Source organism: Triturus cristatus, chromosome 3_1, assembly GCF_964204655.1.
Source record: "Triturus cristatus chromosome 3_1, aTriCri1.1, whole genome shotgun sequence".
Lineage (NCBI taxonomy): Eukaryota > Metazoa > Chordata > Amphibia > Caudata > Salamandridae > Triturus > Triturus cristatus.
The window spans coordinates 762,053,662-762,068,311 of NC_140583.1; positions in this window are offsets into that span (position 1 = coordinate 762,053,662).

A 14,650-nucleotide genomic window follows, 5' to 3' on the forward strand; every position below is an offset into this window, starting at 1 on the left:
GTCTTGTTCTGTGGAACTGAAATTTATTGAGCAACGTGATGTTGAGCTCCACTGCCTCCACCTCCACCCACTTTTTTGCTATACCCTCTGAGAACATGTCCCCTTTCGCGCGTAGGTTTAGTAAGCCTAATGCCCGAGTCACGCCCCTGACCCTGCAAGGTGGGAGCCCTGCCACCAGTCTAGTGGGGTCAGCCGTGAATACAGAATAGCTACGTCTTGTTCTTTCAGAAGGTGATTCCATGCGTGAACTATCGTGTTAATTGAGTCCAGAATACCCGTCTGTGAGAAGTTGGCCTGGCATATGCTGGTCACTAGTTATAGTGGCCACCTTGCAACAGTCCAATTCGACTCTTATGGTAGATAGATTTAAGACAACCTTTTAAAGAAAGCTATCCTAGTGGTACTTACCAGCCTGCACTCCCCCGTCTATTCCTGTGAGACTCTCTGGATGCAGTATGGCAAGCACTTTCTGATCCCATGCAGTGAATGTTCTTGGTGGAATGGGAGGGCCTCCGCCAGTCCTCTGAGCCAGCTCACAGTTCTTGCTCCTCTTTTTTTGACAATACTCTTCAGGTCGTCCCACCGCTTCATGATTTCCTGTCTGTTGTGCGGGGTGGTCCCTACTGCATTGACCTTGTCAACTATCCTTACCCACATTTGATTTCTTGTGGCTATTGGTGACTGTGGGACCAGGTTGCCAAACAGTTGTGGTTCTACTCTGATTATCTCATCTACCATGACTGTCAACTCACTCTCTGTGAATTTGGGCATTTTCTGTGGTGCAATGGTGTGTGATGTGCAAAGGGGTTAAAGGTGCAGGTGTGTAAGTGGGGGGGGGTGGGGGTGATGTGTATGGTGTGTGATGTGCACAGGGGTTAGAGGTGCAGGTGTGGAAGTGGTGGTGGTGCTGTGTGTGGTGTGAGTAGTGATGGTGTGTTGATTTGCCTCTCCTTTGTGCTCTGGAGTTGGGCCCTTCAGTTGTGGAGTATTGCAAAGGATTCTGGTCAGGGAAGGGACTGGTTTTATACTCAGCTATGTGGGTGTGTTCAAATGGGGTATTGCTGTCAAGTGTGTTGTGTGGGTTGTCCTGGGATTTGTATTTTTGTAGTTGCCATGTGGTTGTGTCATTGGGTTGTGGTCTGTGTTTTTGAGGGCCACGGCTAGTTTGCTGTGTGCACTTTGTGGCCTTGTTGTGAGTTTTTTCTGTCGGTCGCCATATTTGTCACGGAGTGTCTGCAGCAGTGGCTATGCTACAGCTCTTCTGCCGGCTCTCCCATTCATCACTGTTGGTGACCGCGGCGGTCGGTAACACTGGAACATACCCAGGTCACATCGGGGATATCCTAATTTTCCGTGCGGTGTCTCCGCTGTCATGGTGGCAGTTTGGTGATTTTCCACCGCAAATCCGACCGCCGCGGACGGATTTTAGCCTTCTCCGCCCGCTACGGGTGTTTTTTCGTTACCTCCTTCTGCCGCAGTCAGATTTTTTGGGCGGTTGATCCCAAATGTACCGCCGGTTTCTCCGCAGTACCGGCGGTCGGTTGATTTCCGCTACCATGGCGGTCGGGGTGGTTTTCCGACCGCCATCCTAATGGGCCCCTTTGTCTTTAGATGCTCTCCTCTAAGTAAATAAGATGAATTCAGCCGCTACCTGTCCCACAAGGTTAATTTTTCCTATAATACACATACATTTACTATCTCCTGGCCTGTCTTTTCACAAAACAATAGTCTTGCTGCAATATCTTCTATTAATTTTTGAACGTCTATTCTGTATCCTCTAATTAATTATTACTGTTTATTTATGTATATGATTTATGTGTTGTTTGCTACCTCTGCTGGGCTCCTGGCATTTGTATACGCAGAAATAATCATCATAAACACACAGGTCTTACTCACTCCTGACGCGTAATGCATTCGTATGCAGTTGACTGTGTCTTGTTTTATTAGCGCTTCCTAAACTCTAGATTTCATGAACATGACAGTCATGCAAAGGTGCTACAAAAAACCTGAACACAGTGAACGGTTTGGAGATTTACCGTATGTCTCTGGAGCTGAGGGGCTGAAAATTGAGTGCAATAGGGCTAGGCATGGTAAAAACACTAAATAGTTTCTTGGATCTCTGCCGTTCTACAGGAATGAAACTATAAACATAAAAGGTTCCAAATTACAAAGTCATTTCCGGTGATAAACATACATTTATGGCTACAAAAAGACAGAATTACTCCTGTCAAGTGCCAGCAAAAGCATATCTAGCACGTGTAAATATATTTACCACTTAAATAACTGTAAACCACACCCCAGTGTTGGTGATAGGGTGGATCATACATGGTTTATCTATTAATAGCTGCCAAGTTTTCAAATTACTTCTGTGTGATATCTCCATGGTTCCCGTGTACCTATGAGTGACATTCCACTGGTAAATGTGTGACACTTCGAGTGACACTTTCTCATGAGTAAAACCATACAATGAAGTACATATAAAGAAATATTATTAGAAATTACGCCCTTTTGAGCAATGAGAATCTGTGTAAAAAAAAGCATGCATCGAAATTTCTGAAATGGAAGCTCACTAACCTTTGTGCGCAAAGTTTAGAATTTTCCACGCTGTGAGTGTAAGAGATGTGGCACGTACTCTAAGAATGTCAGATGCATTTGTCTATAGAAGTAAATAAACGTAATAACCATTGGAGAAGACATACACGTTATAAAACGCGATCATCATATAGCTGTTAGAAATGGGGGGGTCTGTAGTTTTTTTTTACAACTTTATTAACATTTTGTGGATACATTGGAGCACAGAGTCATTTAACAAAAAGACAATCGCTTGACACGTAGTTGCAATATATAAATCACTTGTATCCAGCATGCAAACTATTAGCAGTAGACATTTACTACATTTAGTGTGGCTTACAATTCTGCCTTCGGCTACACGTTGACTGTGTTGGGTCTTGCAGCCCTCCCTTCATTGTTGTCTTTCATTCTGTCTGCTTCTAAGCCAACACAGTTTTGACCCATTATTTTGCGTTCGCACCTCAACCTTATTGTACCAGTGTCTGCACTTTCCGTCTGTTATGTTTCGATTTTCTCCTCCTTTATTCATTAGCAGGCGCTACCGCTCCCTCCATCTCTCTATCTTTGGTGAGTAGGAATGTTTTATACAGTACCCAGAAGTTTTTAGGGCAATTGCGCGGGGGTATGATCTCACTGTAGTTTTCCGTTTGTGTACTACAATACACCATGTCTTTTGTCCAACTCGTAACTGTGGGAATCAGTCCGCGGGCCAGCATATCGCTACTCTGTGCTTGGCTATCAGTAGTGCCATGTCTACCATCCATCTAACTGTTTTAGGTACTTGTTTAGAATGCCCCAATAAAGTCAGCATTGGGTCAGGCGCTAGTGTCTTGCCTAAAATATCCCCCAAGTTCTTATAAATCAGAACCCAGAAGTCCACAATCCCAGGGCATAACCAGAGTAGGTGGAAAAAGTCCGCCTCCTGTGCACCGCATCATTCACAGTCTGCGGTGTCTCGCAATCCATACTTGGGCAGCCTCTTTGGCGTGTAATAGGTCCTATTTAAAAACTTTAAATGAATCAGTCTGTGTCTATCATTCAGCGAAACCTGCTTATTGCTTTCGCAGCAGTATCTCTACGTGGCATCATCTAGGTCTGTTCTCAGGTCTGTCTGCCAGTCCAAACGGGCCTTGGTTCTAGTGATTTGCCCTGTACTCCTGGGAACGTTTGTATATGTTAGATACTATCTTGGTGGGAGAGCTAGTTTTAATCATGTGCGTGAGTGCGATCACTTCTGGTGGCTCCGCTGCCCAGGAGTTCCAGTAGTGCTTGTCTTGTTCTGTGGAACTGAAATTTATTGAGCAACGTGATGTTGGGCTCTACTGCCTCCACCTACTCCCACTTTTTTGCTATACCCTCTGAGAACATGTCCCCTTTCGCGCGTAGGTTTAGTAAGCCTAATGCCCGAGTCACGCCCCTGTCCCTGCAAGGTGGGAGCCCTGCCACCAGTCTAGTGGGGTCAGCCGTGAATACAGAATAGCTCCGTCTTGTTCTTTCAGAAGGTGATTCCATGCGTGAACTATCGTGTTAATTGAGTCCAGAATACCCGTCTGTGAGAAGTTAGCCTGGCATATGCTGGTCACTAGTTATAGTGGCCACCTTGCAACAGTCCAATTTGACTCTTATGGTAGATAGATTTAAGACAACCTTTTAAAGAAAGCTATCCTAGTGATAGCTGTGAAGAGCAGCCTCCAGGCTAAGTCTCTGAGGAATGTAAAGCAGCTTGTTTTACCTTATAATCTCTTGAATTACCAAATGAAAGGACACCACAGAGGTATATATATCAAATATATATGTATTTATTTCTAGACACACTCTACTAATCTCTTTATGAGATTAGAAGTAAGGAACACATTCAAATATCAACGTTTCACAATACGTTAAGCACAAATATGGCTGGGGCCCTAGGGGCGTACCAGACCATATACTAAAAAAGAGGTTTAGGAAAGTCGACTTGCAAGGGGACAAGGCCTAGGTCCTGTAGAATCGCTGGGGCTTCACTAATGCAGCAAAAGCAGGTAAGTAAAAGACCCACAGGAGACGTGTGCAGTGTGAGAAAACCGCCGCTGGTTCCCTATTGATTTTAATGGAGCAAGTCGCGGTTTGATTTTTAAAGTATAAGGGTACTTCGAGGAAGTCTACAAGCAAGCCACTTACAAGGTAAGTAATTCAAGGGCCAACACACACTAGGGAACAGAAGTGCACGAGTTACCTCACCCAGGGAAGCCGGGTGCATAGGTGTCTTTTGGTGTCGGGTCGCGTCGCTGTTTTCTATGGAGACCGAAGTAGATTTGCTGCTTGCGAAGACTGGAATCCAAGGCTGGATTCAAGATGAAGATGACCTGAAAAATGAAGGGACAGTGTTCACAGTCACTTGCCAGTGATCCGGGGCCAGGAAGATGGATGCCCACGGAAGTCAGGTGATTTCAGGTGATCAAGGGTGTTTTGAGTCTTTGCTCACGAGGATCAGGAGAGATCAACGATGACCAGCAGCTGGATTTTGAGTGTTGCATAACATCTGCAGCTGACTGCGGTGTCAGAAACCGATTGGGGCCAACAAGCTTGGGCAACAGCAAGTCTTGTGGAAAGTGAATTTAGTCAATGGTGCAGACTAGCAAGGTCTGAGGGACTCACCCAGCAAAGATAAGTGAGGGCAGGCCTGGAGCAAGCAGGGGAGCCCTTTGGTTTGATAAGAAAGTCTTCGGGGGACCCACAAGCCAATGGGCAAGGGATCGCAAAGACGTCTCTTGAGGAAAGGCTTCACAGGAGTCCACGGTCACTCAGGACGGGGTAGGCCTCTGATGTTCGCTGCAAAACCTGCTGGAGGCTTGGGCCACAAGTGTTCCAAAGCACAAGTTCGTTGAACATGGTGAAGGGGTTTCACTTGACAACAGTGCACAGTACCTGGGTATTGCTGTTCCTCGTCACTCGTGGGGTCCACTTGCCTCAGCTCTGCTGGGGACTCACAATGGCCGTCGAGAAGTCAGGAAATCTACTTCCGGGGCTGCAGGGACTTCGGACTTCGGCGGGAGCGGGAAAGTTTGCGACTGTTGATTCAAGTTTTTGGTGCCTGCCAAGCAGGGGAGTCACTCCTTGACTTCAAGGGAGATTCTTCCATCTTCCAAAGGTAGTGGAACGTCGAAGGACCAGGATTCTTCTTTTAAAGCGTCGTCCAGGGATATCTAACTTGCAATGGCAAGGGTTCCCTATCTTATACTCAAAGACAGGGAGTTACTAGCTCTATGACCACTCCTCTGGGAGGGTCAGGGTAGGGGGTGATTACACCCACTTCCCTTTGTCCAGATTCACGCCAGAGCAGGGACAGGTAGCCCCTGAACCGGTTTGAGCTGGCATATGCACAGTGGAGCCTACTGCTCCCCCAGTGCAGGACTTCAAAGCACTCTAGGAGTGCACCCACCCAGCCCCAATACACTAAATCCTATCTGGAAGGTGGTGACACCTCCCTGTGACAGGATGCCTATTGTTGGGCCTCCTCCACTGCGAGTTTCAGTCAGCAGCAGGAGGGCAGCCCAGTGTCTGTGCTGGTGGCATCCATTTTGTGATGCCAGGGCTCTTTCAGATTTCTACCGTGTTACCACAGTAGGTACATGTCGTCCCCGCTAGAAGGGTGGGATCATACTCCCACACCAGTTACTGGTGTGGGGGTATGATTCCTGGTTGTTTGACACCAAACACAACATGTTTTGATGCAGTCATTCCAAAGTTAGCATTTACCGGTAGGTTATAATGCACTTAAGAGTATATGGTTTAACCGCATCCACAAACAGCCACAAGGAATAGACCCTGCCATCTGCAGAGGGGCCCTGCTCAGGCAGATGCACCCCTTCACATTGTAAACCAAGCACCCTGCCCTCAGGATTGATAGGGCCTGCCATAGGGGTGGCTGATAGGTTTATATGTGTTTTTATGGTGAGATATAGGAACCTATGCCACAGTAAGGAGTGCTAACACCACCTCACCCAGGCTGCAGTAGCAGGCCTGTGGTGTCAGATTTAGTCTGCTTCCCAGGGGTAGCATAATACATGCTTCAGCCCCTGGTAGGCCTGTGAAGTACCTATGCCCTTGGTACCTAGGGTGCCATATACTAGGGGCGCATAAGGTACCAGAGTATCCAATCACTAGTACATCTAGTATGCACACAAAGTTGTTTAGAGAGAACAGAGATACTGGGGCCCTGATTAGCAGGGACCCAGCCAGACTATAGCCAGAAACCAGTGATAACATCAGAAAAAAAGTGGGGGCAACATAAATGCAGATCCTACTCTCCTACACCGTCCTACGGTCAGGTGGAGTAAATAAGAGAGCCGGCAGTTTTGTAACGGCTGCCACTGCTTTCTCAATCTGTACGTGGGGGGTGTCTGGGGGACCATGCATCCAATAGTGGGCATGCGTGCTTTGCGCTGCCCTGTAATATAGATCCAGGTCAGGTGCTCCCAAGCCTCCCCGGTGGTATGGGAGCGTGAGAATATCCAACTTCACCTGCGTGTGCTTCCCAGCCCAAGATAGCTTCGCTAGTGCTGAACGGAGCAATCTGAAGTATAATTTAGGCAAAACCATAGGTATATTTGCAAAGAGAAATAAGAACCGCTGCAGTATCACCATTTTCATTACTGACATCCTCCTCGCTAGGGACAATGGTAGCCGGGCCCACCTATCTACATCTTCTTCCAGTTTGCTAAGAGCTACTCCATAGTTTTCACTCATCACTATTTCTGAATCTGTGTATCTTTATTCCCAAATGGCGCACTGGCTCAGTCGTCCATTTGAGTGGATACTCTGGGGTAAACTGGATAGTAGTTGGAATGAGGAAGAATATGATTGATTTGGTCCAATTCACTTTGAGGCCCGACAACGAACCATACTTGACCACCTCACAAAGCAATGGTGAGAGATGCCTGTCAGGATCGCTAACGAATAACAAGGTATCATCTGCATAGGTGGAGGTAATCAGCTCGTGTCCCAGGAAACGTATACCCCTGTTGCTATGATACTCCTGTATGGCGCAGGCCAGAGGCTCCACTACCAGTGCGTACAAAAATCTGGGACATTGGGCACCCCTGACGCGTGCCTCCGGTAATATGAATCGGATCAGTTGCCATGTTGCCAATTTTTATTCTGGCTGTTGGGGAGTTGTACAGGACCCCAGACAGCTGGAGAAAGATCTCACCCAATCCCATTCTCAACAAGACCTGCTTCATGAACTGCCATTCCACAGAGTTGAACACTTTCTCCATATCTAAGAACACTGCAACAGTCTGCACGTCACTTCTTGTAGGTTGTATCGCCCCGAATACAGTACGGAGATTATAAGTCAAGTTTCTACTGGGGACAAACCCTACCTGCTCAGGCACTACTAGAACCAGCACCAGTGGCACCAAATGATTTGCCAATATCTTGGCATAAATCTTCACGTCAACATTTAGGAGCGACAGTGGATGGTACGAGGCACATTCAGTAGGTTGCTTATCTGGTTTAAGAATCGCCACTATCAGTGCCTCCCTCATTGAGAGTGTCATGATACCGCTCTCGCTCATCTCTTCAAATAGCGTAGCTAAGTGCGGGATGAGCACTTCTTTGTACTCTTTATAGAATGCGACTATCAGATCATCATCAATGACGACAACACCATCAAGATCATGAACACCGTCCACTCTGGATCCCCGGAAGACCCCTGCCCACACCACATCTTCAACAAAGCCAGCAGCACCATCGCACCCCATCTCCGGAAAACCATCAAGATCTCCTTCAAGACAGCGACCTTCCCGGAGAGCTGGAAGCATGCAGAGATCAACACCTTACTCAAGAAACCTAAGGCAGACCCCAAGGACCTCAAGAACATCTGACCCATCTCCCTGCTCCCGTTCCCGGCAAAGATCATCGAAAAGGCCGTCAACAAACAACTGACCAGCTTCCTCGAGGAGAACAGCATCCTGGACCCGTCCCAGTCCGGGTTCCGCACCAACCACAGCACCGAAACTGCCCTCATCGCCGCCACCAATGACATCAGGACCCTTCTAGCCAACGGAGAAACCGCGCCCCTCATCCTCCTGAACCTGTCAGCCGCCTTCGACACAGTCTGCCACCACACACTACGAACACGCCTCTACGATGCTGGAATCCAAGAGAAGGCCCTGGACTGGACCTCCTCCTTCCTCTCCGGCAGAACACAGAGCGTCCACCTTCCCCATTCTGCACCGAAGCCACCGAGATCATCTGCGGTGTACCCCAGGGCTCATCCCTCAGCCCAACGTTGTTCAACGTCTACATGGCACCACTCGCCCACATCGCACGACGGCACGACCTCAACATCATCTCCTATGCCGACGACACTCAGCTGATCCTCTCCCTCACCAAGCACCCCCACACAGCCAAAACCAACCTCCACGAAGGAATGAAGGCCGTCGCCGACTGGATGAGGAACAGCCGACTGAAGCTGAACTCGGACAAGACGGAGGTCCTCATCCTCGGATCCACCACCTCGGCCTGGGACGACTCCTGGTGGCCGACTGCACTAGGAACACCCCCAACACCCACCGACCACGCACGCAACCTAGGGGTCATCCTTGACTCTACCCTCTCCATGACAAAGCAGGTCAATGTCATGTCCTCCTCCTGCTTCAACACCCTCTGCATGCTTAGCAGGATCTTCAAGTGGATCCCCACCGAAACAAGAAGGACGGTCACCCAGGCCCTCGTCAGCAGTAGACTGGACTACGAAAACGCACTCTACGCAGGAGCCCTGGCCAAACTCCTGAAACGACTTCAACGCATCCAGAAAGCCACCGCACGCCTGATCCTCGACATCCCTCACCGCAGCCATATCACACCCCACCTGAGAGACCTGCACTGGCTCCCTGTCAACAAGAGGATAACCTTCAAACTCCTCACTAACGCACACAAGGCACTCCACAACACCGGACCAACGTACCTCAACAGCCGACTCAGCCTCTACACCCCCACCCGCCAGCTCTGCTCCGCAGACCACGCCCTCGCCACCGTGCCCCACATCCGAAGAGTGACCGGTGGCGGCAGATCATTCTCCCACCTCGCCGCCAAGACATGGAACACCCTTCCCATCCGCCTACGGCAGACCGAAGACCTTCTGACCTTCAGAAGACTTCTCAAGACCTGGCTCTTTGAACAGTAGCAGCTTCACCCTCCCTAGTGCCTTGAGACCCTCGCGGGTATATAGTACGCTTTACAAATGCCATGATTGATTGATTGATTGATCTCCGCCTGGCGCGCTCCCGGATTTCATCCCAAATGGGGATCTCTAGTTGGCAGAGACTTGCACCCTGTCCAAGTAAGGACCCTTAATTTAATCAGGGTAAGGGAGTTACACACCCAAGATCACCTCAACTTACCTTTTTATTGCAAAGTACCTGGGATGCATCAAAATCAAAATACGAAAACAGGCACAGGGGAGATGAGGTTCTGAAAACAAAGCGATGCATTGATTCCTTACTCTAAGGCCGTGGTACTCATAGTACAGCCCGCGGGCCATCTGCAGCTTGGCAGGCCTTCCTTGCGGCCCACGGACCTTGCAGGTAATGTGCCCATGGCCCCCCCAGAGAGAGAGGGAGGGAGAGAGAGAGTGGAGAGAAAGAGTGAAAGTGGAGAGTGGAGAGAGAGAGTTCAGAGAGAAAGTCAGTGGAGAGAGAATGGAGAGAGAGAGAGAGAGTGGAGAGAGAGAGCGGAGAGGGTAGAGAGGGAGCAACTGAGAGAGAGACTGACTGACAGAGAGAGACTGACTGACTTAGAGACTGACTGACTTAGAGACTGAAAGAGAGAGAGACTAACAGAGAGAGAGACTGGCTTACTGACTGACTGACTGAGAGAGAGACTGACTGACTGAGAGACTGACTGACTGAGAGAGAGATGGACTGACTGAGAAAGAGACTGACAGACAGAGACTGACTGACTGAGAGACTGAGAGATTGCCTGACTGAGAGACTGACTGACTGAGAGAGAGACTGACTGAGAGAGAGAGACTGACTGAGAGAGACTGACTGACTGAGAGAGAGAGACTGACAGAAAGAGAGGCTGACATAGAGAGAGACTGACAGAGAGAGAGAGACTGACAGAGAGAGAGACTGACAGAGAGAGAGACTGACTGATTGAGAGGGAGACTGACAGAGACTGACTGTCTGAGAGAATGACTGAGAGAGAGAGACTGACTGAGAGAGAGAGACTGACTGACTGACTGAGAGAGACTAACTGAGAGAGACTGAGAGAGACTGCCTGACTGAGAGACTGACTGACTGAGAGACTGACTGAGAGAGAGAGACTGACTGAGAGAGAGTCTGATAGGCAGACTGAGAGAGAGACTGACTGAGAGAGAGAATGAGAGAGAGAGACTGACTGAGAGAGAGACTGACCGAGAGACTGACTGACTAAGTGAGAGAGACTGACTGACTGACTGAGAGAGAGACTGACAGACAGAGAGAGACTGACAGAGAGAGACTGACTGACTGTGAGAGAGAGACTGACTGACTGACTGACTGAGAGAGAGACTGACTAAGAGAGAGACTGAATGAGAGAGAGACTGACAGAGAGAGAGACTGACAGAGAGAGAGACTGACTGACTGAGGGAGAGAGAGACTGTCTGACTGACTGGGAGAGAGTGACAGACAGAGATAGACTGACAGCGAGAGACTGACAGAGACTGACTGACTGAGAGACTGACTGTCTGAGAGACTGACTGACTGAGAGAGAGACTGACTGAGGGAGAGACTGACAGAGAGAGAGAGAGACTGACAGAGAGAGGGAGACTGACTGACTGAGAGAGAGAGAGAGAGACTGACTGAGAGAGAGACTGACCGAGAGACTGACTGACTAAGTGAGAGAGACTGACTGACTGACTGAGAGAGAGACTGACAGACAGAGAGAGACTGACAGAGAGAGACTGACTGACTGTGAGAGAGAGACTGACTGACTGACTGACTGAGAGAGAGACTGACTAAGAGAGAGACTGAATGAGAGAGAGACTGACTGAGAGAGAGAGACTGACAGAGAGAGAGACTGACTGACTGAGGGAGAGAGAGACTGTCTGACTGACTGGGAGAGAGTGACAGACAGAGATAGACTGACAGCGAGAGACTGACAGAGACTGACTGACTGAGAGACTGACTGTCTGAGAGACTGACTGACTGAGAGAGAGACTGACTGAGGGAGAGACTGACAGAGAGAGAGAGAGACTGACAGAGAGAGGGAGACTGACTGACTGAGAGAGAGAGAGACTGACTGCCTGAGAGAGAGACTGACTGCCAGAGTGAGACTGATTGACTGAGAGATAGACTGACTGAGAGAGAGAGATTGCCTGACTGAGAGACTGACTGACTGAGAGAGAGACTGACTGAGAGAGAGAGACTGACTGAGAGAGACTGACTGACTGAGAGAGAGACTGACAGAAAGAGAGGCTGACATAGAGAGAGACTGACAGAGAGAGAGAGACTGACAGAGAGAGAGACTGACAGATTGAGAGGGAGACTGACAGAGACTGACTGTCTGAGAGAATGACTGAGAGAGAGAGAGACTGACTGAGAGAGAGAGAGACTGACTGACTGAGAGAGACTGACTGAGAGAGACTGAGAGAGACTGCCTGACTGAGAGACTGACTGACTGAGAGACTGACTGAGAGAGAGAGACTGACTGAGAGAGAGTCTGATTGGCAGACTGAGAGAGAGACTGACTGAGAGAGAGAATGAGAGAGAGACTGACTGAGAGAGAGACTGACCGAGAGACTGACTGACTAAGTGAGAGAGACTGACTGACTGACTGAGAGAGAGACTGACAGACAGAGAGAGACTGACAGAGAGAGACTGACTGACTGTGAGAGAGAGACTGACTGACTGACTGACTGAGAGAGAGACTGACTAAGAGAGAGACTGAATGAGAGAGAGACTGACTGAGAGAGAGAGACTGACAGAGAGAGAGACTGACTGACTGAGGGAGAGAGAGACTGTCTGACTGACTGGGAGAGAGTGACAGACAGAGATAGACTGACAGCGAGAGACTGACAGACTGACTGACTGAGAGACTGACTGTCTGAGAGACTGACTGACTGAGGGAGAGACTGACTGAGGGAGAGACTGACAGAGAGAGAGAGACGGACAGAGAGAGGGAGACTGACTGACTGAGAGAGAGAGAGAGACTGACTGCCTGAGAGAGAGACTGACTGCCAAAGAGACTGACTGATTGATTGAGAGACTGACTGACTGAGAGAAAGACTGACTGAGAGAGGGAGACTGACTGACTGCCTGACTGAGAGAGAGACTGACAGATTGAGAGAGACTGACAGATTGAGAGAGACTGACAGAGACTGACTGACTGAGAGGCTGAGAGACCGACTGACTGAGAAACTGACTGACTTACTGAGTGAGAGACTGACAGAGAGAGACTGACTAAGAGAGAGACTGACTGAGAGAGACTGACTGAGAGAGAGATACTGACTGACTGAATGACTGAGAGACTGACTGAGAGAGAGACTGACAGAGAGAGAGGGAGACTGACTGACTGACTGAGAGAGAGACTGACTAACTGAGAGAGAGACTGACTGAGAGAGAGACTGACTGAGAGAGACTGACTGAGGGAGAGAGAGACTGACTGCCTGAGAGATAGGCTGACTTACTAAGAGAGAGGCTGACTGACAGAGAGACTGACTGACAGAGAGAATGACTGACAGAGAGAGAGACTGACTGACAGAGTGAGACTGATTGACTGAGAGATAGACTGACTGAGAGAGAGACTGGCTGAGAGAGAGAGAGAGACTAACTGAGAGAGAGGCTAACAGACAGAGAGAGACTGACAGAGACTGACTGACTGAGAGACTGACTGACTGAGAGAGAGACTGACTGAGAGAGACTAAGAGAGAGAGACTGAGACTGACTGAGACTGACTGAGAAAGAGACTGACTGACTGAGAGGGAGACTGACTGACTGAGAGACTGAGTGACTGACAGAGAGAGACTGACTGACTGAGAGACTGACTGACTAAGAGAGACTGACTGACTCAGAGAGACTGACTGACTGAGAGAGAGAGAGACTGACTGAGAGAGAGAGACTGACTGACTGACAGAGAGAGTGACTGACTGAGAGAGACTGACTGAGAGAGAGACTGACTGAGAGAGACTGACTGACTGAGAGAGACTGACAGAGAGAGAGAGAACCTGACTGACTGAGAGAGAGACTGACAGAGAGAGTGACTGTGATGGAATTGGGGTCAAAGTGTGTATGAAGCTATGCAATGCCTCTTAAGATTGATATTGTCTGCTAATAAAAATGTATTATCAAAATGTGCTCTTTGTAGTTACATCTGTTTTTGAAATACAGCATTGTTGCATTGTCTAATGTTTTGAAACAGTTTTTTTACTCTAATCCTGCCCCCCCACTGACCCCATCACACTGTAATTGTGGCCCCCGACAGAATGTTTGTGAGTACCCATGCTCTAAGGGAAGGTGATGAGTTGATTCCTTACTGCCAGACAATGTGATGCATTGATTCCTTATTGCCAGCAAAGGTGATGCGTCGATTCCTTGCTGTCAGGAGAGGTGAAGTGTTGATTCCCTTCTACGAGGGGAGGAGATGCGTCAGGTTTTGGACATGCAGCCTTTGTTCCTTACTGATGGGCTACTTCGATGAAGACTTGGCGCACAGGTGCGATGTGTGGAAAATCTGGTCGCGCTGGGTTGATGCAGCAAAACAGGCACTGCGTTGATTTCCCAGCCGCGATGCAGGTGATGTGTCAAAATTCCAGCCACACAGCATGGCCGGCTTTAGAGTCAGAGAGGGTGCCTTAGACGTTGGAGACACGGTGCTCAGGACTCGTGCTGCGGCGATCTTTTGGCCACACAGCAGGCATTGCATTGATTCTTCTGCCGCACTGCGGTGATGCTTTGGTTTTTCACCCGTATTACAAAAATGTGGTGAGAAAAACAGGTGCTGAAGGTCGATGCATGGATTGTCTTCTCTTCTTGCAGGAGAAGCCACCTCCAAGGGCCCAGAACTGGAATTGGCACCCATTGGCAGGTTAGATCTCACAGCAGAGGAGTTCAGGGGC